Raw genomic sequence first — 26,817 nt, 5'->3', positions numbered from 1 at the left:
ATCGCTTCCCATCAATAAAACCTTTCACATATAAAGCCTTTAAGTGCTGATGCTTGACTGGTTTATCAAATATTGCTTGTTGTATAACCGTCATCTTGGCAACTATCTCCTCATACTCCGATTCATCAAAATCTGAGTAAACTTCTTGATTCGCTAGAGCTCTAAACTCTGATGGCAACAGAAAAGCTATTTGAATATTAGCCGATGGTTGCCTTCTATCGGCTGTTTGCTTAGCACGCCATACTTGAGGTTTACTAGATGCTTGAGCCTGTTCCAACTCTCTGTTCCTTAGGTGTTGCACCCTTCTCTTCTGGCTTCTTGTCAAACCTCCTAGACACCCTTAGCCTTCCTACCAAACATATTCTCTCTCATTACTTTCTTCTTCATAATCAGCCCAATCTTGATCAACAACTCTTTTTCTAAGCCGATTATGAACATTCCCATGTTTTAAGCGTCGATCCATGTTATTATCATGATATGCTTCTTGAGCATGGATAGACCGGTGGTTGGCTTGAGATTGCCTAAACTCCCAATATTGATCGCTGCACTCTGGACAATTATTCTTGGTAGGCAACTTCAAACCTTCGTTCCAGCAATGTCTGAAGAAAGGAAAATTCCAATGTGATTCAGCTTGCTTTCTTTCATACCTCTCTTTTTCCTATTGACGCTGGTATTCTTGCTCTTCTAACCAATGCTGATAATCCTTTTCCTTCTGTCGCTGCCATTTATTCAATAGAATTCAAGATGTAACCCACAGCTTTGTCACCCCATCTTTTGACGTTTCTTCCTGCTCATATCGGCACTTTTGCTTGTCGTGACGTCTTGTAATTTCTCTGTATTCGTCAGTCGATATTTGCTTCTCGGGATCAACTGTTCCAGCTTCTCTTGATTTGTTCGATGTTAGGACCTTAGTCTTTCCTTTGAGCAGCCTAGCATCGACCATATTTTGATCTCCTAGGAAAGGATTATCATCAACTTTCATTTTTTGAGGCGTATCAAATTTGAGTCTTCCTTGCTGAATAGCCCTCTGTATATGCTGCCAAAAAATTATACATTCATTAGTGGAATGAGAAGTAGCGTTATGGAACTTGTAGAATTTCTTATTCTTCAACTGATCAGGGGGCAACATAACATGATTATCGGGTAGCTTGATCTCTCCCTTCTCAAGCAAGAAATCAAAGAGCTTGTCTGATTTTGTAACATCAAAGTCATAGCTCTCCTCGACTCCTCTTCCCCAAGGATTTGGCACCATTACTGTCTTTTTGCCCCAATTCCATTCAGCTACGGCAACCTCTTCTTCCTCATCTTCATAGCCGTCATCGACTAAATATGGACTATATGCTTCGTCCACTGTGGTACTCTTTTGGAATCGTGTATCTCTACACATACTCTCGGAATTGGCTATTGAGCACCACCACTCGTTGAGCCAACTGACCCAAGTTGTCAAATTCTTGTACTAGCTATTTTTCTTTCCATGTTGGCAGCATCCCTTGAATGGCCAAAGCAACTAGCTGATCATCAGCCAAGTTCAATGAGAAGCATAAATTTCTAGTGTCTCGGAACCTCTGAAGAAATTCAGTGCCCGATTCATTAGTTTTCTGCCTTATGGTTGTCAAATCGGTGATCTTCTTTTCTCTAGTCCCAGTATAGAAATATGTATGAAATTTCTTCTTGAGGTCTGCCCAATTGGCAATGGAGTTGACTGGCAGTGATGAAAACCAAATGAAGGCTGGCCTTGACTAGGATAAGGAAAAGAAACGAACTCGATGGGCCTCTTCAACGGATGCTTCGCCTAACTATGTAAGATACCGACTGACATGTTCTATTGTGCTTGTGCTGTCTTGGCCAGTGAACTTAGCAAACTCTGGGAGCCTGTAATTTGTAGGAAGAGCGACCAAATCATACCATTCTAGATATGGGCGTTTATATGAGAAGGTCAGGCCTTTTGGCTTTAGACGAACTGATTCATCATCATCTCGGTCACCTTTAGCAACAACTCGTCAGCATGTGAATTTGGATTTCTCTACACTTGTTGACCCATCTGTGGATTGAAATCCTATGTGTCTTGATACCCTGGATTCAAAATCATGTGAAGGGTGTTATAATCTATGCCATAATGATACCTCTGTGGAATCTCTATCTGCTAGATCCTTTGCTGGTTTGTCGCTTGAAGTCTCTGATTGTAGACATGAGGATCTATATCTCGACAGATCCTTTGAATTGATGGTGCTATTTTTTTAGTTGATGACGGTTTGTGGCCTGATGTGCCAAAATTAATCATCTAGTTCTGACCTTGCCCCGCTAGCTATTGCACATGCTGTACTGATGATCTAGGATTATACTTATCTGATTCGTAGTAGTACCTTGAGCTTGCTCAGATGAACTCTGAACTACCTAGACATCATCATTACCAACTGGTGCTGCTTCTTGATGGCTAGGACTGGTTTGATTAGTCCCTTGAGTCGATGGATGTGGAATGTTGTAATAAGTCGATCCAACCTAATCAACTGGAAACCCTTGAAACACCTCTTTCATGGTGTTATGGAACGTGTTCAAGAAAAATTCATTGTGGTTCGATATGGCATCGTGAATAGACTTGTTTATAGCTTCCATGAAGAAATGCCTGCCTTTAGTCTTATCTGCATCTATCTGCCCATGCAACAGAACTCTAGGTAGTGGATATTTCTGAACAATTATATTGTCATGTGTTTTGGTGTAGGACAACAAACACTTGTTCTGAAATTCTTCTATAGCTTTGCTAATGACATCTTTATCTCCATCAGGTAGGTCTTTGTGATGTACCATAAGGATGTCGTTGTTGTTGTGAACCGCCATAATGATTATGGGGTCCCACTGGGCGTACCAGAATGTGTGTCGGCACGAAATTTTGTCCCGTGCCGAGGGCACACGAGCAAGCCAGAAGGGTCTACATGATGGGGCTAGAGATCCGCCTAACTTCAATGTAGGGATTATCGATCCTACGCACTCCTCCCAAGATGTGACAGTCAATTTGACCCTACAATTGATAAGGAGAGAAAGCTAATCAGTAATTTAAGGTAGAACATGCAGGTGTTGCTAGACAGTCCCGAATGTGTGGCTCTGAGAGCCGATGTGGAAGGAAATCAACTGAAAAGCCGATTCCAGCATACTCATAAGAATAAATCAGTTAAAGCTCATGGTGTTGTGGAAGAAAAACCGGTTATCATTCAAGATGAATATTGTTATTTAGCCAAATATTAGTCAATGACAATAGGATGTCAACAATAATTAGTTTATACTAAGCCAATGACTACAAGTAACAGAATCCCTTTTTATATAAAAGAAGCAGCTCATCATCATTTGACCATTTAATAGAGATAAATCTAATGAACATATTAGATCTCATCTATCGTTATGACCAGTGGGGCATGAGGCAGAATCATGCAGGCCATAGAAACAACGATAAATTTGATGACCCTAACTTATTACTAATATCAGTGGGGACATAAGGTAGAATCATGTAGGCCATAATACAATAATAAGATCATGGGGCTAACACATCTTTCAACCTATCTTTATTTCAATGGTCTCGTGATGTGAACTACATATATGAAAGCACTCGATATCGGCTAGAACAACCGATTCAGGCATAGCGCATAGTTAAGGTCATGCCCTATCAGGAATAGATATACCAAGTAACATCCTCACTCCATGGTGCTAATAGTGGGGTGTGAGGTAGAATCACACATGCCATGATAATGGGCCATGGAACGGTTTTCGTTAGCCAATAGATCTATTCAAGACTAGACATGCCTTAACTGCACACTATGCACGATCAAGATTGACATAAAACAACTAATAAAACATAACTCATCATTTAAGATGCAAATTAGATCAGTTTAGATTAATAAACGATGGGTTAAATAGGATATAAGGCCGATCTAGATCAATCCCAATCGGGCGAAGTGATATTGCTGTAATTAAATAAATAATGAAAGCAATAAGCAATATCAGTAACTTAATGAATCTATCTGACGGACGCCACCCTTAGATAGAGCCGATAACTTGACCTTAATCTAGTTCGAGCAATGGAGGTCGACCAGATCGATGCAACCGTACTTGAACTAAACAAGAGTTGATAACTAGATTATACTAGACTCACAGTGGAGGTCGATAGGATCGATGTAGCCGTACGAATAGAAGTATAAGCCATGACGGTACTTACAGACAAGCCTGAGGTTGGTCAGACTGATGTAGCCCTACTCGCTGAAGAACTCACCAAGATCTACTCTACTCCTACTCCTAAGGGGTGGCCGGAGCCGGAAAAAAGTAAGTAACTTGTGCTTGATTGATTCTGTATCCTTTACAATAGCCAGGGTCCAATATTTATACCCAAAACCTATGCATGATTCCTACTTAAGAACGACTCATCACAATTTTTGGCCTAAGAGAAAACCTTCCTAATTTAAGATAACTTGGACCCTAATCTTTCTCTTTTTATAGAGTCCAACATGTTTTTCCCAATGCCGATCATAGCTTTTGTCATTATCCGCTAGCGCTATCTGAAGAAAGCCAATTGTTAAGCCTCCGTTGTGGTTTCCTCAATGGTGAAGAATCAAGATCGATAGGGATAAGATGGGTGCAGAGAGCGGGACTAATCCCCTTGAGGTTCTAGAGTGAGTAGCCTATGGACGATTTATGTCTTTCTAAAACAATGACAAGTTTACGGGTTTCTTCTAGGGAAAGCTTGTTGCTTATGATGACAGGAGTTTCTCGAATGTTATTAAGAAAGACATATTTCAAGCCAAAAGGAAGGGGTTTTAGCTCAATTGAGGGTTGTGATGGTACCTCCACTAGGTCTAGCTCGACAGGCTATGCTAGCTCTTCCTCTTATTGAATGAAGTGCTCATCATCGAGAGTTGGTTGGACCATATCTTTTAGAGATGCCATTAAGATGTCCTCAATAGGGTCTTGTTTGGGCTTGGGTTCTACTTTCGCATTGTTTGAGTGTGCAAGTGAGACGACGATTGGAGACTTTCCTAGTTTTAAATTCAAGAGACCTTGTTTTGGTCTTTCTTGAAAGAGTGCCCCTAAACATACACCAATCAAGAGGGACGTGTCCGAGATGTCACAGATGTGAAAATGTAGATGGTACTCAAAGTCTCTTATGAGCAAAGGAATAGACCTTATGACCTTATAGCTTTCAAGAGTAACTCCAAAAGGAATTCTCAAAAGCTTATGAGATGGGATCAAGGACTCATTGGGGCAAAGTTTTTTAGCCAAAGCTTTTGAAATGATATTCAACCCAATGGTAGGACTATAGTGAGCCTCTATGGTTGTTTTCTTTAGGATGCAAGTTAGGACATCTGAGGAGGCAATAATTCAAGCTACCTTAGTGGATAACTCCATTTCTACCAACCACTCATGGCTCATGATGGCCGAGAGTCCTTTGATGTGTTCTATTAAGAAGGAATCACTGTGTGGACCATCGTCATCCTCAAACGGTGAAGAGTGTAGTAGAGGCTTCACTTGGACTATTAAATTCAAGGCATTTCCAAAATCTTCAAAAAGATGGGGTCCATCATCCTCCAAAATGTGGTGTGTTCCCTCAATGGGAGGTTCTTTAGCAACCAAATTATGGGAAGGATTCAAAGGAATTTTGGATTTGGCTTTGTGTGCCTCCTCTTGTTGGTCGGGGCTTGGCTCAATTCTTCTTCTTCTTCGAGAAACTCATCAAAAACGCTAGTGTAGGGGGTATTTTCAAGGATTTTCTCTAGAATGGCTTTCCCTTCACTAAAGGTTTTGTGCAAGAACGAACCTCTTGAAGATATGTCGAGGTGGAGAGCAGCTTCCTTGCTAAGACCAAGATGGAAGTGATGTAACAGGATGTGGTCAGGCAAAGAAAGGTTTGGACCAGAGTTAATAAGGATTATGAACCTAGCCCAAGCTGCTCCTAATGTCTCCTACTCTTTTTGTTGAAAGGTAAGAACTTCTATTCGTAGAGTGGCAATTTGAGAAAGAGGGAAGAAAGCAAGACAAAATTTGTCTCGAAGTTCATTCCAATTTCCATTTACTCCTCCTACAGTATGAGCATACCATTGTTTTGCTCTACCCAAAAGGGAGAATGGAAACAATTTCTATCATGACCCGGTCTTGACACCCTTGTGAGCATCAGCTTCATGAACACATTTGCATTTGTAAACTAAAAGTTATGAGCTAAACTGTACTTCTTTCTACATTCAAACTGCTCATTGTTGACTTAACAGATAGACCACTAGCACCACAAGACCATCCACCAATTCATCTGCATGACCTAACAGAGTCCAGTCCCCATCAGTCAATGCACCGACACCACCGGATAGTCCACCGTTATGATAGAGCGTTCGATAGAGTCAGCCCATGCAGAAATGTGAAGTGTCACTTGGAGAGATCACTTGGTCCCACTTGATAGCCTACCTATCTAGCTCGTAGAATGGCCAAGGTAGAGCACCCACCAGCCCATTCACTCACTCTTACACTTCTTCTCTCTCTCTAGTCTCTCTCTACACTCTCTCACACTCAAGCAAGAAAAGGAGAAGGAAAGGGGAATGAAAGAGAAGGGATTGAAACTTGGATGCAGTAGGAGATGGCCATGGAGACCACCTAGAAGCTCTCATCCACAAGAGGTAGGGGATGGAAGAGGGAGGAGCCCTCTCACCCTTGCCATAAGAAGCTAGGAGGAGAAGGAAGCAAGAAGAAGAAGATTTTAGGTTACTAAGGGGGAGATCCAACTACTCCATCTTCTTGTAGAGCTTTGCATCTTCTCATTGCAGCCCTTGGTAAGGACCAAACCAAGCCAAACATAGATTTTTACTTTTAGGAGCCATAACCTAGGAAGTGTCAATTTGTAGCCTAGGTTTAGTTTGCACCCAATGTAGCTAGAACCAACTAGCCAAATATACTACATAGAACCCTAGAAACTCACCCTAGAGATGGCTTACGCATGCAAGTACCATAGATGAAGATTTGGATTTTGAGTTGCTAAGAAGTGTTCACTGTTAGTAATGATGGAGGGTTCGACATCACCAGCGGAGTGTCCATCAGTATTGAATAGCTCTCTGTTCACTTGCACAACACGCATTATAATTCACCAAAGTCTCCGCCACTGCACCGGAGTGTCTATCGAATTATAAGCCAGAGGTAGAGGAGTTCTAGAGAATCCAGTCCTTAGCTTTTGGTACAGCGGGGCGTCTATCGATATTCTGGAGTGTTCGCTGAATTATAAAGCCTGAACCCGAGAGTACCTAGTTCACACCGGATGATCCATAACACACATGGAGTATCCAATAGAGCTTGAGAACTTCACAGCCAGCAGAACCCTATAGACCTAATCTGACGGATGGTCCGTTGAATTATAAACCGAACATAGAGACTCCCAAGAGCACTGACTTCGTGCCAGAGAGTCTGATCCAATATCGGAGAGTCTGATGATCCCAGAGTGCCAATTTCCCACTAAGTCCTAGAACCACCGGAGCGTCTAACATCCATGCCGAACTATCCGATAGTCACCAGTCAGTAGACCTTTGGTATACACCTACACACTCACTCATGTGACACCAAAGCTTAATCAACCAAATATCATTGCTTGACATCTCATGACTTGAGTATTGTTTTCTATACAATTCGAGCATCATGCATATATAGGTGACGTGATTTTTGAAGACCCCGTGCTTTAGGAGCAGCCTTAGGAGGAAGAAGCCGCCAAACCTAACAATGACATTAAAGGCAGGCCCCTATGCATCCCTAAGATTTTTAAATGCATAATGAACTATGGTTATTTATTGCATCGCTATGTTACTATACGACTAGTGAACCAGAAGGGATTCACCTATGCCAAGCCATAACCACATAACACCACCTAAGTATTCACATGTGTACTTATTAATTACCCTACTTAGTATGCTTTGATCTTGGAGTCAAGGTAATGATGGGTTTCTCATTACTCGCACGATGATAGGTTGTTCATCCTAAGCAATACCTTTGGAAAGGGATCAACGCTTGTTCCACTTGGGAAGAAGGGGGATTCTTGAATGGCATAGCTTTCTTACCGGCTAAGAACCATGCATTAGTGGTAGTGAGTAAGAACATAAAATTGTAGAGACCACTTGTCGCCAATGGAGGGTGACAAGCCAAGTAACTAATTATGACCGTTTTGTTCATGAAACGGGCAAGGGGGTTGCGCTAGTCAGGAATGTTAGAGTCAGTGACATTGAACGAGGACTAGCTGAACCTTTCATCAAACATCTTGGCCGGGTTAGGGAAAGTTTGAAACATTGAGGTATCCCTTATGTACCTATCGGCAGCCACTACCAATCAATTCTGACAGCCAGTTAATATCCAAAATAGGAGAAACAAACAAACTTCCAACACATATGATTTTACTATTAACATATTTCCACTTGTATTAGATACTTAGTGTTTTGCAAGACATATACATCAAATACATGGGAAAATGATCAAAAGGCGCAACATAGGAAAGCGTAAAGCAGAAAAGCGCAAAGGAGCCAAGCAAAAGCCCACCCACAAGCTAAAACTTGGCCGGGCACCGACGTGGAAGCAACCCAGGCCCAGCCAGAATCCCACCAGAGCAAGGCGGTGGCGAGCAAAGTAGCCTATGGTGCGACCGCACTGCCCCCAGCTTCGCTCGACCCTAGTTTGCTCTGGCGGTTGCATGGCGGCATGAAGAGGTGGTCCACGTCGGTTTCCTAATTTACCTACACCAAACCGACCTCCATGTCACTATAAGAAGAGGGGTGGAGCTCTCCTTCAATAGACACCAACATTTGGAGCTACACACCTCACTACCACCTCTTGTATTTTTATTTTTAGTAGTAATTTGAAGCTAGGAAAGAGCTACCTTAGAGAGCTTGGCTCCTTGGAACAAGAGCAACTTTGGTATGAATACTATGAAGAGTTCTTCCATAGCCTTGTTCTCATATTTTTGATATAATAGTTCTTATGAACTAGAGTATAGTTTTCATATTATATTCATGACATATGAACTAGCATATAGTTTGTATGTTATGATCTTAACATGTTCAACTTTATGCCTAATCATTCATATTACTTATATGAGTAGAATTAGAGCTAAGTTGAGGTGGCGGTTCATCGTGCATTCGGGTGTGCCCAAGTCCTTTACCTATCGATCCGTAGGGTCAGGGACCCACGGGGATTTGGGTAGTTTCTATGTACGCAAGCGTGGTGCTTGGGTATGGAGAGATAGGTGAATACATTTCCTACTCTCTGGTTGAGGGGTAGGCGGTAGGTGGTGATAGCCCTATCCATCCCTTGTAATCCCCCATGTTCGGGCAGGGTGTAGGAGTCTAAATCATCACATGAGGTTGCTGGCAGACTGCTACTCAGTGGCCTCTTGACCTATTTTACACTAAGTTCCAGCTCTAATCATGTATTTTGTATGATCTTTAACTATTCTTTGCATGACTATATTGGACCATGCCTGTTCCACTTAGGAACATTCTTTTATTCTTTATTTCCCTTTTATCCTTGAGGTTGGCCCAAGTGTTTGTCCACTATCCTTGAAATACCATTTTTACCCCTATTATTGACCATTGGTTTACTAATGCAAGTATGTAATCTTATTCATCTCCATGCTAGACTCTTATACCTTGCCCTCCTTTGAGACAATATAAATAATGATACCCTGAATACTTCTGCTTAAAATGCTACAATGATAGATCCGTGCACTTGCGGATATTACTTCGGTAATCGTTAAGAACTATCTTAGTTGGTGTTTCTTGGCGGCGTCGCTAAGGTCTACTCAATCTTAGTGATGGTGCTAAGAAATACCAACAGGTATTTCTAGCGCCGTTACTAGGGATGGACTGGAAACCTCCATACTTGGTGATTGCGCTAAGAAATGCCAACAGTATTGATGGGTCTTATGGGCAATATCCCTTATTTCGAGTGGGGTTAACTTGTACCCCTCTACAGAGTTTACTTTTGAAAGCAATAAATTCTAACTTCTAGATACGGACTAGAGTTGGGTTTGGAAATCAGGACTCGTGGAAGATCGAGCTCCACTCGGCTAAATGCTTACACTGATTACCTATGCTATGCTTTACTACTACTACATCATAGATCACTTTTATTTCTGGTATAAATGCTTTTATGCAAATGTTACGCATTCCTTGCTACTATCTAAATTGCATAATCCTTGTTTATTATTTTAGGTAAGACCTACAGAGTACATTCGAGTACTCACCCTATTGGATCCTATGTTTTGCAGGTATCATAGCTCCCATCCATGGATTCTTCTACGCTCTAGACACCTCACCAGATCAGGAGTGGTGAATGATTCCGTGCTCCATAGATACATGGATGTGGCACACCCGTGTATCAGTTATCATGAAACTATGTTATGTTGAAAGACTTCTGCTAGACTTCAACGTAGACTATGATGTGTGATCGTGTTATGAACTAAGTGTGTGAACTAAAACTTGTAAATCTTAATGCTTTGAACTATGATTTAACTTAATCATGGTTGTGATGTATTCTCTCTCTTGAACTAATCCTGGATAAGGCCGGCCCGAGTACATCTCATGGGGGGTGTACTAGGATGACCTGTTAAGGGATGTGTCCAACTTAATAATCCCTTGTGGATTATCATCTTGGGTACTCACTTAAGAAGGCGTTGATCCTGACAATGGGGGGTAGGTCGGGCAGGGTATCAAAGCACAGTTTGAGATGATCAAGAATCGTTACAACTTTGTCTTAGGTTGGGGATCGTAGGCAACTAAAATTTTGCCTCACTAATCAAGAAATTTTTTTGAACAAAACCTAAACTTGAGTGCTAAGGTTGTCACTTATTATAGTTACTTAATTCTTGTCTATCTTACAGCTAAACCTATCCCTTTTCTCCATGAGTTGAGTTTTACAATCAAAATGTTCTAACTTGCCTTATCTTACATCGCTAGATGGAGTTGGGACATTTGGTGATGGCTACCTATGGGGAAAACATTGAAGGATTTCTAGCCTTGCTCAATGAGGTGATGTGGAGAGACAACTACTCATATCGCTCGGAGTAAGCAGTATATGCCCTGGGAGTTGGCCATCGAATGATTGACTACACCTGCAAGGTCCGCATACCAAGTCACCTTTGTGACCCGTGAGATGGGACTGATCGCCTTGCTTGGGGAAAGGGTTCTTCAATCGATATGGCAATTTAAATTGTGGCTTATCATGCCATTGCCATGTTGAGGGAGGCACTTGTTACCCTAAGTGAGCCGCCATTTCAACATTTCCCAAAAAGGACAGAGATGAACAGAGTTTTTAGGTTCTTTATGTAGCATGCACCCAATATTTTGTATGACAAGAGGATAACGGAGTTGGTGATGTGCCAGACACACATGATCCATTGTTTGGAAGCTAAGCTATGTGACTACTCAGTCAAGGTTTATCAATTTGCAATATCGAGTGGAGCCATATGTGAGGATGACTATAGTACCCTACACTATTCTCTACTATCCTCAATGGGATGATGCCATGGTGTATGAAGTGACTGAGTATCCTTACCACCACCTAGAGGATCAAGGAGTTAGGGTCCCTCAAAGCATGACACAACCATCAAGGATGTCAGCAGGACTTCTAGTTAGGCACATGGCCCATACCACCTACATACCAACAGACTTGCTTGGAGATACACCAGTACATCTTCTTCACCCCAAAGCCCCTAGATGTGATGGTGACCCAGCAACATACCTACTCCCAAACAACCATTTCCCAGTGGAGTTTGGAAGGCTACCGTATGACTCGCCTACTCCAACACTGAACCTGTCTCCTTTCGAAGGCATGAGCAAAGTGTAATCACTATGATGTTATGTAATCACGAGTTCAACTTGCCCTACTTTTAAAACTCTTTTGAAGTGTTAGCTTGTTGTACCATTGTGAGACTCAAGAGTGTGCTTTTGTAAGAACTAAAAACAACATATGCTTCGATCGCTTGTCCAAAGTATGTGTAGAGCATATGCAATTTCACTCATAACATGTATCCTTGTGGTATTGTTGTAAGTCGAGACCTGGATGGTAAACTTAAGTTGGTGTTTATATATGGCCTATGTCACTCCTTGTCATGATGCATTATGTGTGGAATATGATGATCCATTTTAAGCATGTTGATATTTTGACCTTCCATGAATGCATTATCTTGATCCTTGTTTTGTCTCATTTTGTCTAAAACATATCTAATGGAAGATGTGTCTTGGATAGGATGATTGACACTCAGGGTTCATCATCTCAGGGACGTGCAGGGGGAAGCCGTAACCCACCTCCACCACCACCACCTCCTCTGCATGGTGCTATTCCAACATGGGTAGAGATTCTTCAGAAGGATGAGGCTCATCGCAAGGCTCAGAATGACATGATGGATCGCATGGTGCAAGTGACAGAGACCATGCAAGCTAACCCACATGGAGCATAGCTGCCTCAGCCCTGAGGATACCATGGTTTTGTGAGAGCCACCTAGAGGGGCACTACTACAATATGTGTATGAAATAATAAAGCTCTAGAGTGTAGGGTGTCTCCCCTGGAGGAGGTATGGGGGTCTATTTATAGGGGTTGTGGAGTAGAGACCAAGGAATAGCGACGTCATCGATCCGCGTCAACCCTCTTGGCCATCGTTGGATAAACCAACCTTAAGCAACGACATAGATTGAATCTAGGAGGCGGTGGGGAACCATCATGCGAAGGAGGGACTGATAAGTGGGGCCCATAGGCCAGCCTAGTGGTGGGGTCGGCCGGCCCCCCTATCAGCCTCTTGGCTCGATCTTCGGTGGTTTGCCTTATGGATGATTCTAGATCCTTTCTAAGTTGGTTTTGTCATAGATAAATGTGATTTGATTTGATGATTGGGTCCACCTACTTGTTTTCTGAATAAATCCTCCTGCAAACAAAGATTCACCAAAACTTGTGGAATTTATTAGTTTAGAACCCTATACCTATGTGTGGTGATGGAGTTAAATATATATGTATGATATATTAATAGTTTATGATTGACATTAACAATAGTCAACAGTCCCATCAACGCATCCATACATCGAGTGTGAACTAGGAGGCTAAGGAGAAGGGCTTCGAGGTCTATCGGCCTCAATAATGCTGAGCATTACTAAGATAGCCTAAGCAGGGCTACATTGGCTCAATCAACACCTTTTCTAGGGAGAACAATCCCCTAGTAAAGGCAAGTTGAAAGCCCCATGGCCTACTCCTCAACTCAAAGGAAGCCATTATAAGCAATTACAGATTAGATTTGCAAGGTATCTAAAATCTAAGGCAAATCTAGTCAGTCAAACAACTCAACTCCCAAGATAGGGCCGATTGAGCACTTTTTTGGGAATCATCAGTGTGGCAAAAAAGACCGAGCACTCATGCATGAAGTAGTCAGTCACTCAAGAAGACTGACCTCATACAACAAAGTGCCCTCTTCATGGTAAAACACCGATCCCAAGAACAACCCTATGACCAGAAGACAGGTGATTGTTTTAAAGGAAAAAAGCAATGGTGTAGATTCAACCTCCAGCTGCAGATCGCTATGCATTCAAGGTCTCCCGTCAGAAGATTGACAAAGTAGCATATGCAATGACCACGAGGACTAGCCTACAATTGTAATTTCCTTCGGTGTACACTCTTACATAATAATAATAAAGAGGTCTTCTGGTTTCAAAATTATGTTCTTGCATATTATCAACTTGTGTTCAAAGCTATGTTAGCTAAATTTTTCTGGTGACACATAATTATGATACTGTAAAAAAGTAAGATGAAAAAAGTTCAATCGAAATGATTCGACAAGAATCATGCAAGAAAATAAACAAAACACTTTCGATCAACATGTCCCGACGTTCTACTCTAGGAAAAATAAAAGTAGATGTATCAGTAAGAACAAAGAGGTGCGAAGTCACTCCAAGATCTAGAAGACACCACCTGATGGACGTCGTTGGCATCCATCGTCCCCAAGTCAGAAAGGTCAAGGTACACGATTTGAAATCCCTCTTTTATTAAATTACAAAAATTATCAAGTATATGCCAGGTCAAGATCTGCCTGTATGCTATACAAACACTTTATTATCACGTATAGAGCATTTTGCCCTAAAACACATTTGTTTTTCTCCAATGACTCAAATACTCATATGATATGCAAACAAAGACCTATGGCATAACCCCATAGTACATGAGTCGAACAATTATGATGTTAGCATCTTAGGCCTAGGCACTACGGTCAATCAAATAGAGTACGAGAAAATCCAATTCAAAACAAAAAACAAAAAGTTAATAAAAAAGTACTTTTGTGACGTATGTTCTAATTTCTACAGTGCTTGATCGTGAGAGAACCCTTCGATGTAATAGGCTATGCCCAATCTCAAACAAGTCCAAAGTACAGTTCGAGGCACTCAGTCATGCGAGGGTCCAAAGGCTCGATGGAGTTCTTGACCTCAAACTGATTAAAGTGCTCATTAATACCGAAGTACATATCACACAAGGGTCAATTGCACTCAACGAAGTGCTCGACCTCAAATGACCAAAGTACTCGTCAAACCCAAAGTGCCATCATGCAAGGGTCCAAAGGCTCGATGGAGTTCTTGACCTCAAGTTATAAAAGTACTCATTTAAACCGAAGACTAGTCACTAGAGGGGTCATTGTCCTCGATGGAGCACTCGAACTCAAGTGATCAGGGTTCTCATTAATCATTTCAAAATTATTGTCATTAGAGATCTTATGAGATCGATCTCTAATGATCAAAGTAAGTAAAACTAATATATCACAAAGGTACTCTATTTGTTTTCAAGTTGTACTATTGTCTACTGGCAGGGTGTAACACCCTAGGTGTTTGTCACTAGTTAAGCAGTGGGTTTCAGCTCCAACATGACAAGTTCAGTGGTAATCAAGAGCTCTAGTTCAAACTTGTAAGTGGTGACAAAGGTGTTGGGATCAACTCTCTAAGAATGAGCCCCAACTTAAACTTGGACATCACACCTTTACTTCTATGTTGACCCCTTTTTAAAAGGTGTGCCCAAGTAATGTTGAAAGTGCTCCTTTCATGTTCCTCACATCTATTTCCATCTACATTGACTATTGAAAAAGTTTCATGAAGTTTGGAAACAAGAAGTCACATGAAATGATAAGTTATATTCTTGCTTGAATTGCACTATTATGTGAATGAGAACATGTGGTGTCAACCAAACCTTGTAACCTTACTCAAACAACTCTACTTAAACTCAGGAACAAAATTTATGAAGGGTTCATGTTGAGCAAATGTCCAGAAAACACTTCAATGGATCAAAAAGGACAATTTAGGGTTTATCATGATGCTGCTTTGACCAAGATGAACCAATGATTTTGTTACCAGTGGTGAAGTTTGACCTTTAATAAAAGTTGAAGTTTGAGTAGAGTACAACAAACTTTATGTTTGTACTGATCCCCAATTCAACTCTTAAGTGACTCAAATAGTGGCCTCAAGTTTGAATGCAGTGCTCCTTTGGGGCTCTCAGAAATCTATCCCTGATCGGCAACAACGAGTTGACATGTTGTAACATTTTTATCTTCCAAATTCATATAGTAACTTAACTGGATTCCTTAATATGAGTTGAAGTACACTTTGTGAAGGAAACAACAAAATACATCTTAGCATATTTGGAGCTCATTTGGTCATTCAAAGGTTCTCTCCAAAATGACAAGTTCACTAAATTCGGTCACACAGCTGAAACTCTAAAATCTGAATTTTAGTTTCATCTACCTATCTTTGGAGATTTGTATCTTCCTAACCGAGCTAAACCAGTCCATGATCCTTTAAGCCAAGTTGCAGAGCAAGATGTGTACAACAAACTTTGTTCAAAGATTCAATCCTAAATCACCATCTAAGTTTGTGAAACAGAGGCTCGAAGATTGAATCTGTAGCTATTTTTAGACTTAGAAATATTCTAAGTCTGAGATTAGTAACCACTTATTTGACATGCCATGTTCTCATGTTTTTGTTAAGCAACTCAAGTTGAGCCAAATATAAAGTTGGACTATATGTTTGGCAAAGAGCATGCAAAAAGATGGCACCAATTTGACTTTGTTTTGACCATCAATTTGGATTTTTGCTCATGGCTATCAATGTGCTGACATTATCATGTTGGGGCACTAATTACCCACTAATCTGTTACTCTATTGGTGAGCACCCTAAATATGAGTTGGAGAGCATCAGGAAAGGAACAATTTTGCTTTAAGGCCCGAGGCCCAGATCGGACGGTAAGCAGCCCAAAATCGTGCCCCAAGCCGGTCACTTCGTCGCCCACTACCTGTTCATTGAAATGGGCGTGTGGCCACCATGCAGCGTCCCACCTCCTTGTCGTGTGATCGTGCCCTTGCTCCTCTATGAGCAGACACCTGAGCCCTCCCTCAGACTCACTCACTCAATTTCCTTGGCTCTCCCCTCGCTCTATGGCGCATGCACGTGGGCACACCGAGCTTCGCCATGGCCGCCATCGAGCAGAGCTCACTACCACTGCTGCGAGCCTCCTCCATCCCAACTAGCCTCGCCTCTGTGTTCCTTGAGCCACCTCGTGCGCATCGCACCTCTCCTCCAAATGCCTCCACCATCGTGCGTTGTTGCCACCGGCGCCCACCCAGCCATCGCCACCAGCACGCGCGGCCAGGCCATGTTGGACCACTACGGTGCAAACCGTGGCTACCAGCGGATGTGCATGGACCCTTAGGTGCTCCATCGCCTCTTCCTCGCCACCGACAAGTAGCCTTGTCGCCGAAATCCAGCCTCCCTGGTTAGCTCCTCTACTCTGCGTCCGAGGAGGAAGAAGAGGGACCTCACGCTCAAATAGGAAGAATGGGAAGTGCCTAACTGCAAAGCTATTGACTCATGTGAACAGTGCCTAGAAGGATGTTTTCACTAGAATTTGTTTTTGGGGAAGTTCAGGGTCTCTGATGCAAATGTGTTTCTCCTTTATTGCTTTTTAATTAAGCTAAAACTTTGGAAAATCATAATAAATCGTAGAAAAACGTAAAATAACAAATGAAGACTTTTGGAATCCTTGAGAGTAAATCTATGCAGTAGAGTCATGGTATGACATGTGTTAGTAGAAGGTTTTTGCTGTTTTTATTTATCTATGTTAATTTGGGTTTTTGAGAAATAAATTCATATCTAAAGTTGCGCTGCTCCAATTGCTATGAAATTTTTATGGTAGGCTACTAATGCTATATGTGTGATGTGTTAAAATTTCATGCTCATTGGATACTGTATGGTTGAGTTATTGATTTAACTTATTTAGTGCTTGATAAATAATTTTAAATGAGTTATAATTTTTTATGAAGGTGTAAAAATGGAAAATGTTGTTCCATTACCTTGGTAGGAGGTTGTTGTGTCATGTTGATACATAATATGGCCATGTGTTTGTAGAAAATAGTGTGTTTTAGATTTATCTTACTCTCACATGTTTTCTTGCAATAACAATTTGTCTTTTTTGTCATACTTAATATATAAAACCTGAGCATGTAAGATCTGTACAGTAATAATGTTTTGTCATCATCTATCTCTCAGAAAAATTTAAGATCCAAATGTATTGTTTGCAACATCACCTATAATTAATATATAGGTTTTTATATATAGAAAGAGAGAATTCCTTATTTGACATCAGACAAATGACTCGTTCCTTTTTTGGCCCTCAAAAAATTTTCGTTCCCTATTTAACACTGAGTTCAACTTTCATTCCTTATACGACACTCCGTTAGATTTTCCATCCGGGAACCGTTAACTGCCCTGTGAAAAGACGATTTTGCCCATATGGTGTTGGAGATGACAGTTAGAAAACCTAAAGTTTTTTTGAAAAAAAAGAAATAGTGGCGTTTCTTTTTTTTCAAAAAAAACTTTAGGTTTTCTAACTGTCATCTCCAACACCATATGGGCAAAATCGTCTTTTCATAGGGCAGTTAACGGTTCCCGGATGGAAAATCTAACAGAGTGTCGTATAAGGAATGAAAGTTGAACTCGGTGTCAAATAGGGAACGAAAATTTTTTGAGGGCCAAAAAAGGAACGGGTCATTTGTCTGATGTCAAATAAGGAATTCTCCCATATAGAAAAGCTAATGAAAATTTGTTAGAAGATGCTTGTGTTTATGCCATGTAATACTTCTAATAATTGGTGCTAGGTAATGTGATTGCTCAGTTATAGTAAGGAGTTTCATGGAGCTGCATATATAGCAACAAAATGTTAGTTGTTAACAACATAAATAGTAAATGCATGTAGTTGTATCTTTGCTATTATGGCTGCATGTACAGTTTTTGTGGTGGTGATATTTTCATGATGCAAATGATTTTTTATGTAGATATGTTGAATACAAAAGTTGTATATAATTTTCTTATCTTGCTTGTCCTACAATTTCATGATTTTAGGCCTGCTGGTGTTGGAGTTATAGATTTTACAAGTTTTTTGTTAGCTTTTGCATGTCCTCTGGACAGATCTGAATGATTGTATTGTTTGGCTTATTTAAACATGGAATCATGTATTGGTTATAGTAGGAGAGTTATAGTGCTTTTCCTATGATTTCTAAAATATCTAAGATCACTGCTTTTGGTGGTCTATAACTCTAGTTATTGCTATTCAAAGTAGAATGACAGGTTCTGTCCAAATCAGGACAGAGATGTCTTTATTGGGTTGTTTAGCATTGTTAGATGTAGAATCATCTTATGATGATAATAAGAAGGTTATAGATAACTCTATAATCTTTCCATAAAGTTAATAATCATGTTTGTTGGATGATTAAAACTTTAGTTATGCATTTCTGAAGTTCATGTCAGTTTTCTGTCCTAGTTTGAGACAATCGGCTTGTTAGTGTTTTTCACCCTTGTTTACCTTTGAATCAGCTCTAGGTGTAAAAAATAAAGTTGTAGACAATTTCCTAAGATTTCTAGAAAGTCTAGGGTCACCAATGTTTGATGCTTATAGCTCCAGTTATGGTTACAACAAGTGACTATTGTGCTACTGTCCAGAATCTGAGCATGCACCTAAAATTGTTTGCTTCACTTTGCATTGCTTTGTTTGCTTGTTAGTGTGAGCTCATGACACTCTAGAGTCAAATTGATCTACCTGACATATCTTATAAATGTGTTATATAATGTTGGTCAAGCACGTAACTAATAAATGATCTTGATGCATGTTTTGCTAGAGCTTTAATTATGTTGATGTCGTTCACCGCAGCCCTAGTTCTTATGTGATGCTAGGCTTAATTAGTTATTGATGGTTAAATGTTTGTAATAGTTTGACTTGAGTTAACTGGTATGCCATGCTTGTTATGCTTGCTATCTCTATGCTAGACTTGAGTGATAGTTAGTTAAATGACTTGCTCTCTAAGTGCATATATCTTGAGGTGTAACCTTATACTTGTCTTGAATTCTTTTATATGATGCATCTCCTATTACCATTCTTCACATTCATGCACTTGCATTGTTGCATCTCATCTAGGTACGCTAGATGCACAACGCATATATGTGAAGCACGTGATGATGGAGTCGAACCAGAAGACGGTGTTGGTGGACCTATTCTAAAGATGGAAGGACCCCTAGAGTGCATGCCTAGAGTGGAAGATGTTTTCCAAGATGGTGCAAGCTAACTAAATAGACTTTATGTTGGTTCCCAGGCAAGCCCTAGAGCATTCTAAACCTCCTATGTTTTACAAATATCAATTTGAGTCCTTTTATGTTTGATGCTTTAGGTTATAGGAGTTGATTGGAAACTCTTGATGCATATAATTTCCTTGTCCAAACATATACCTTGAACCCTGTGTAGGTCCAGGATTGAATATATGCTTAGCCATGCTTAGACCGATAGAAGTCAGGTGATTTCCTGTCACCTGCGAGATATAGGTGGATACCGGAGCACGGTTGGCTCTATTTGCTATTGTGGAAAAATAACCATGGGATGTAATCTAAGTGGTGACCGGGTGGGATTTCATATGCAATAGTGTTGGGTTGGCTATGTTGATCCCATCGGTGTCGATTAAGGACCGTACCATTGCTGGCACTTCTGCCGAGATTGGACGCATGCCTCTCACTTAGCTGGCCAGATAACTCGTTCCGACCATGAAGCCAAGTAGCTCAACTCATGCCGAGCCTCGTTCTATTAGAGTGCGCACAATGGAGGTAGTAAGGATGTGTGAGGAGCCAATGTGAGGCCAAGGGTAGGTTAGAGTCCTGATCAACCTAGCATCCGGTAGTGTCCCTGATTATGCGGCGCTGATCAAACACGTGAATTGGACCTGAGTTGTACCAAAGGTGACCTAAGACTACCTTGGCGTAGGTATGTCTAGGTTTGTGTTAAGAATAACTTCCCAGCTAGTTGCAACCAATTCAAATCGTCATCTCTCCTGGATAGTGAGAAACTCGACTAGCTCCAACATCGTAGTAATTGGATTATGGAATATGATGGTTCTGATGAATATGAAAATCTTACACTAGCTATGGTTACTATTGTTATGCTGCTAAATGACATAGCACATGTTTGGCACAGGTTAGTTGCTAATCTAGAGATGAATTGCTATAATTAACTTGATGACCGAATTATAAAATGTATAGCTAAATTAGTGGCTTTTTATGCAAAATGTTGTCAAGCTAGCTCCACTTATAAAGCCTTGCATGATCCTTAGAGTTACTTTATTTTTGGTTTATGACGGGTAAGTCTAGCTGAGTACATTCGAGTACTCAGGGTTTATCCCACCATGTTGTAGGTGAAGTTCTTGGCCTGTTGAAGATGGTGGCTAACCGCTAGTGGGCTCAGCGACTCTTTATAGTCTTCTTATCAATATGCTTTTGTCAGAGGATGTCATGTATGCTAGCAATGTATTTGGAACTTATATTATTGTAATAATTTGAAAGCTATGTTGTTTTCACTAATCAGTTTTGAAACCCAAACTTGTATTATCATTGGTGAACTCATTGTAAGTATTATTTCTGCTGCAACTCCGTGTATATGATGTGTATTTGCTTAATCATGCGATCTTGGTTGTGATGTTGATTTACCATGGTCCTTCATGACACTCGGCGGACTACCGGGTTTATATAAGTGAAAGTATGTGCGCGCCAACATGTTAAATAGGGACAGCCATACATGATCTTGTATAAATTAGGTTGTTCTACCATAGCTGGCATCAGAGCAAGATTAAGCATAATACTATCATGTACATAGTTTTAAAAGCAAAGTTTTAGTTTTAAAAAGCCTATTTTGACCAATACTTTAGCTATAGGCAAATTTATCAAAACTAATTTGCAAAACTATGCTAGCGATAACCTGCGATTAAGCCCAATTAAGGACTACTAGGTGGCTAATCAAACTGATACTAACTTTGGGGGGATTTACTTAATTGCAATTTTTATTTCATCATCCATACGGTGTGCTATTATATGGATGTCTTTCACTTAAATGGTAATGTATGGATCAATATACCTCTACGCCCAGGTAAGTTGGTGAGTGGCATGACCGCAAGATGTGAACGTGCGGTCAAAGGGGAGAGGTAGTTTTGATACTTAAGTATATATATCTCATATATATACGGAAGTATTTAATTGTGGGTTAGTTTTGGTACGGTTGCACATCATAGTCTATAAGTATGCATATGGGTAGCTTTGATATAGAAGTATATATATATATATATATGGAAATATTTAGAATGAAACCGAGAGACCAGACTTTCATTTCTGTATATATATATATATATAATTGTGGGCTTGGGCTGAAATGAAATTCTTTTGCAGGTACGCTAACCATGAATGCGTAGATTGAATGTAGCTGACGACTAGCTATATATCGAGAGAGTACATGTTATGCCACCGAAATAGAATGTGACTGCCACCTTAGGCTAGCAATTTTGTGAGGACAAAAAGGATGGTCATGCATCATGATTGTGCTTGTGCATAAATATGCTCCCCTCACCCTTGTTCTAATAATAAGTAACTTGTGATCAATGTGATGTTACTATCTTCCCTGTGTGAAGCTAGGCAAAATGCCTTGTTCCAAACTGCTTGAATAGCTGTGCTTGAAGATAGTATGTGATTAGCTTTGCCTTATATGTTTGCTTCCAAAGGAAATATATGACAAGTTAGTAGTTAGCAAAAACTTCACCCTTTTGAAAACGAAAACTGGTAGTGATACCTTGTTAGAAGCCTGCACATGTTTTTCTTTTAAATATAATGTCAGGTTTTTCATTTCAAGTTATCTTCACATTAGTTCTTTAGACGTGTGGTTGCTTGCTTTTTAGGTATTACCATGATTTATGTGTGAATGTGTTGTGATCTAGGAGGTACCATAGTTGTCACCCCTTTTGTCCTCGGTAAGCATGTGAGTATGAACAGCCTTATCCTAGAACAACACTCAAGTTTTGTTAATCTCATCGTTGTTTCCAAGTAGATTCCCTTGCTTAGGAGCTTGAGCCTGTGTGTGTGATTGTTAGCCCTTGAATGTTTGTGTATCCATGCTTTTGCTTGACTCATGAGTTCAAGCTTGGTTCCCTTAAATGCTTGCATATGTCATGGATGTCTTGCTCCTGTGTGTGAAGACCCTGCCCAAAAATCCTTGTCGAACATTTTGCCCTTATCCTAAAGGTGATCTGGTGCAACACTAACATCTTGCTGCCTGATCCTCAGAGTCTTTTCCTTGTAAATCATTTTGTTGCTTTATCAACTGAATCCCTAGTCAGTGTATCAGCTCTATCCCTTGAATCTCACTTGTTTAATCTCCAACTCTCTCAAGTCTCAGAATGTTTATCAGTCTTGATCTTATGTTGCTGCCCAACAAGACCAAATCTCATGCAATCTTTTATCTGGTAATCCCCTTAGTAAATGCAAGGCGTGCGTGAAATTAAAGCAAGAGTCTCATGCTCTGTTATCTTCATTAGTTAATTTATGTTTCTCTTGTGCCATGTCTTTACCTTGGACCACCCTTGTTGACTCCTAATCTTGTGACTACCTTTGCCTGTCATCCCTCCTTCGCATGGTGCATGGTCCTATGCAACCCAATTTGTGCCATGTGAGAACTCTTGTGAGTTGTAGGTTCAGTAATGGTGCCATGATTAGCGATCTACGGTGCCACGACAAAACCAAGAGCCTCTTGTGGCGGTCGACACAAGGTTGTGCTGCTCGGCACGCGCTGGTATTGAGGTTTCTATTCATGACCCACTATGGAACTACACCAATGAGTTGTCTCCTCGTGAGCTTTTCCTTGGTAATCTCTCCATATCCTATCAAAAGATCCATATATCAGACCAAAAGTAGTAGAGTTTGCTTCTAAAGTTACAAAAAGGATAACATGGAAGAATAGATCACCGACATAAACAATAGCAGACTACAAGAGGTGGTAGACAAGTGACTCTACTTGACTATCCCTATAATGACATCGGTCATCTAGTGAGCAACTTATGTCATCCCTGTTGGATTAGAAAGTTACACAACACTTAACGTTGGACAAGTCATCAGTTAGATGATAATGGGTGGAGATATTATGTGTTGTAATAGGTCACCTAGTACTCATGAGCTTCCTATCCAAGTTCTCAATCTTTAGGTGCCTAAGGATCATGCAGATAAAAACCGACCTTCTTCGGTGTCACCCCTTCTCGGCTGACTTCCATGGCGACTATTTGTTTGCGCATCCACTACAATTGATGCCATCAAAAAGGAAATTTTGGAGCTTTTTAAGTGTTGAGAGACAACTAATTAGTTACTAGTAGGAAGATTAATCTCTAGCTAGGTAATGACTCTTTGGTAGCCCTAAAGGCTATGTCTCACAGAACAATGTTAAGCAAAGAAACACCAAAGTCAGTCAACAATGTAAGTACTTCTTTCTTCTCCAGACACTATGTTGTCAAGTCAATTCCATCTTGGAGAATCACACGGGTAGCGCAAGATGTTGTATCAGCTACATAAAAAGCTAGAGAAACCACGTCCCTAGTCGCGGTCAGCATCGTTATGTATATGGTGCTATCAAAGGATTTGTTCAGGACTCTATTGGATAAAGCATAATAGGGTAGTTAGAAATGGTCCCTTATCTTTGTCAGACTGTCCCTCTACATGTAGTATGCATTGTGCCCTACAAAAACAACCCACAAGTCTAGTGCTTGTGTATCATCGAGTTGGTGTCTAAATCAACGGTTGAGGTTGTTTCCTAAGAGGCATGTAAGGAAAAACCCAGCTTCCATCCTTAGCAAGAAATCTACCGCTGTCATAAAAAGAGATAGAGAGTGCAGAACACACTCCACAACGTGTGAAGTAAAGAAAAAGAAGAACGAGAAATCTATCTAGATTTTCTGGCACTCAACCGATTATCTTTAAGCAGGTGATTAGAGGCTCAAACATGGTTGGATTGCCACAAAACTTGGCAAGCTCATTCCTTGCTTACAGTACATTGATGTCTTAAGTTGGTTTGAGGATTGGTTGAGTAAAGCACAAGATTTGAGAGATGTTTTGTTAGTTCGATCACAAAATTTCAGAACAAAGCAGTTTTGGTAGATGATTTGTTTGGATAGTCAAACGATGTCCATTTGAGCTGAATGTTGGTCAGTAGTTAAAGGACTCTTGGATCTATATGCCTACAAAAATTAATGCACAACGGAGCAGTAGTTTGTAGGATATGAACTGATTACCGAGAGGTACATAATCTATGATTTCTCTGCTAACTACTATCATCCCCCATATTAGAAGGTTGTGTTTGTAGTTTAGGTCATGTTGGCAATGTGATGATTGTTAATTCTATATATGCCCTAGAGAAGACTCCTTGCACCCCTTTGTGTACTGCTTTTGCCCTCTCATATCAACAATGCTTGAGCAGTCAAGGTGTTCTATAAGTCAATTTGTGTCATTGCAAGTCAAAAACAAATTGAAAAATGTCAAACAACAGATTTTAGATTATGATTTTGAGTTGTTCATTGACATTAGAAATGAAGCTTCAATGTCAAAAGTAGTTCAACAAGTAAGCTTTGTTGGATTGTAATTGTACCATGAAAGAATGTTGTACTCAAGCTAATTTGGTAGAGGACTGCTTTTCGAACTTCATGAATAAATCCTCGACCACTACTGTCCTTCAAGCATCACTTTTCTCCTTTTTAGTAGCGATCTTTAACATCATCTCGTCCTTTGGTACTTTTGTGTTTTTACCCAAGAGATTGCATCAGATTCAACCTAGATAACTGTTGTCGCTTGGATACGAGGATCCCCTTAACTAATGATCATCAAAACCGCTAAGCCGATAGAGTCAGCTATCACATTCACCGCTCTCTTAATAGACTTAGATAATACCGTGTTATCATTAGAGAAAGAGAACTGCACATATGGAACATTATGTAGTTTTCCATCAGTTGGCATTTGAGTGATTGGATAGTTACGACCGGCATAGGCATGGCCTATTGGATTAGTCGATTTTTCACTACTTCAGAAGATGTTTACCCCATCTATGATCTCATCCCTTATAGAAAGTTGTACACGCTATGCCCGCTAGAGAGGCAGAGGATGCGAGTAGTTCATTATGCTCTAAACAACCCTTCCTACACCAAGAACAAGAACTCAGAACAGTGTTGTCCTAGATTCCTCCTAGAGTAACAATGCTTCATGGAAGTCAATGAAGGAAATTCTTCAGACACAATGTACTACGAAGAGCAAGTATCAGAAAGTTGTCTTGATCAAATTAGCCTCTCTGATGCTCGAAGCTAAGTAGCCTAATGCTATCGTTGATATTTGAAAACGGGTGACATGCTTCTTTTCCCTTAAAAGTCTTTCGCACTGAATCTCAAGGCGAGATTCTCATAAGGGGGGAGGGCTGAAACACCCCAGGTGTTTGTCACTAGTTAAGCAGTGGGTTTGAGATCCATCATGACAAGTTCAATGGTAATCAAGAGCTCTAGTTCAAACTTGTAAGTGGTGACAAAGGTGTTGGGATCAACTCTCTAAGCATGAGCCCCAACTTAAACTTTGACAACAAACCTTTACTTCTATGTTGACCCTTTTTAAAAGGTATGCCTGAGTAATGTTGAAAGTGCTCCTTTCATGTGCCTCACATCTATTTCCATCTACATTGTCTATTGGAAAAGTTTCATGAAGTTTGGAACCAATAAGTCACATAAAATGATAAGTTATATTCATGCTTGAATTGCACTATTATGTGAATGAGAACATGTGGTATCAACCAAACCTTGTAACCTTTCTCAAACAACTCAACTTAAACTCAAGAACAAAAGTTATGAAGCATTGCTGGAATTTATTTTCGTGGAAGTTCAGGGTCTCAGATGCAAATGTGTTTCCCCTTTATTGCACTTAATTTAGCTAAAATTTTGGAAAATCATAATAAATCATAGAAAAATCATAAAATAGCAAATAAAGACTTTTTGGAATCCTTAAGAGTATATCTATGCAGTAGAGTCATGTTATGACATGTGTTAGTAGAAGGTTTTTGCTGTTTCTATTTATCTATGTTAATTAGGTTTTTCTAGAAATAAATTCATATCTAAAGTTGTGTTGCTCCAATTGCTATGAAACTTTTATGGTAGACTACTAATTCTATATGTGTGCTGTGGTAAAAATTTCATGCTGATTGGATGTAGTATGGTTGAGTTATTGATTTAACTTGTTTAGTGCTTGATAAATAATTTTAAATGAGTTATATTTTTATGAAGGTGTAAAAATGGAAAATGTTGTTCCATTACCTTGGTATGATGTTGTTGTGTCTTGTTGATACATAATATGGCCATGTGTTTGTAGAAAATAGTGTGTTTTAGATTTACCTTGATCTCACATGTTTTCTTGCAATAGCAATTTGTCTTTT

The sequence above is a fragment of the Miscanthus floridulus genome, chromosome 19, assembly GCF_019320115.1.
Source record: "Miscanthus floridulus cultivar M001 chromosome 19, ASM1932011v1, whole genome shotgun sequence".
Classification (NCBI taxonomy): domain Eukaryota; kingdom Viridiplantae; phylum Streptophyta; class Magnoliopsida; order Poales; family Poaceae; genus Miscanthus; species Miscanthus floridulus.
This window is presented reverse-complemented; position numbering follows the sequence as displayed.